This window comes from Blastomyces gilchristii, assembly GCF_000003855.2.
Source record: "Blastomyces gilchristii SLH14081 genomic scaffold supercont1.17, whole genome shotgun sequence".
Lineage (NCBI taxonomy): Eukaryota > Fungi > Ascomycota > Eurotiomycetes > Onygenales > Ajellomycetaceae > Blastomyces > Blastomyces gilchristii.
In genome coordinates, this window is record NW_003101666.1 from 650,675 (window position 1) to 651,747 (window position 1,073).

The window sequence follows — 1,073 nt, forward strand, 5'->3', positions numbered from 1 at the left end:
TAAAGCAGCTTGACTATCAGAGAATATTCATGTCTCTTTCAAACTATTTCCTCTTTTATAAGACTACAGGTGCTAGCCATCTGCAGGATGCATCTTAAGCTAATTATATTTAACCCTCTATAATTAACCGATCACCGCGTCTGTCCTCTCAGGCCAGCCACTAATTTCCAGGGGTGTTAGTTAGTGACTGTCACCGCCCACTTGGTGGCGTACACACCAAGCTTCCGGTTGCTGATCTCAGCCCCATTAGATGCCCATAGGCCTACCAATCAGCTGTCGTGGCCTCGCCCCGTGTTAGGGACTAACCATAGGCTTGATGACTGCAGTCCTCCCTGCCAGTATTAGGGGTTGGCAGTGAGCTTGCAGGCACTAGCCTATCAGGGTGCCCTGTCTAGGGCCTAGATGCGCGTCTAGGCCTGCTAGTCGGGTGGTTTTCAAAATCATTCCCTGTATTTGGGGGGGAGCTAGGCTCCGATGACAGCCCTAGTTAGGGACTTGCTTAAGTAGTGTATAACCACTACATTAGGCTTGACTCTATATTGTTAGAACCTTGACGGGTGCACAGTAGGATAGTGGGACATTGGCACCCCATGCCGGCCCTGGTGGGTGTTCGCAGGATCTCGCTTAACTAGTGACTTGGCTTGCAGTAGAGAGTTCTACCCCGCACCAAGCCTTACTAATTAGGCTCAGCCCCTATTACATGGGGGCTTTCATGGGTAAGAAGTGGCAGATGCCAGCGGTGGGATTCGAACCCACGCACCCCTAATGTGTGCGGCCTTGGTTACCAGTCTTACCAACTGGGCCACGCTGGCAATACACAGTAAAAAGAGCATAGTAACTTAATGGGATCTTCACTGAGATCTCTACAGCTCTTTCAGCTGCTATTACTGCTACTGAAGCCTCTGCTACTCTAGTTATATCTATTATCAGTGCTTTCACTACTCTGCAGTTCACTTCTTCTTCAAGTCTCTGAGTTTATTCTTCTTCAAGTTCACAAGTTCATATATCTATAACTGCTTAAGTTCACACTTCATTCAAGTGATGAAATAATAATAATAGTATTAATATTCAAA

The 1,073-nt window shown here is 47.0% G+C and overlaps 1 pseudogene across 1 annotated transcript; it reads right to left on the reverse strand.

The window, feature by feature from the left end:
• Window positions 1–731: 731 nt before the first annotated feature.
• On the reverse strand, window positions 732–812 carry BDBG_17543 (annotated as a pseudogene). The gene has a single exon. The product of its transcript is annotated as a tRNA-OTHER (tRNA).
• Between the last annotated feature and the right edge of the window lie 261 nt (window positions 813–1,073).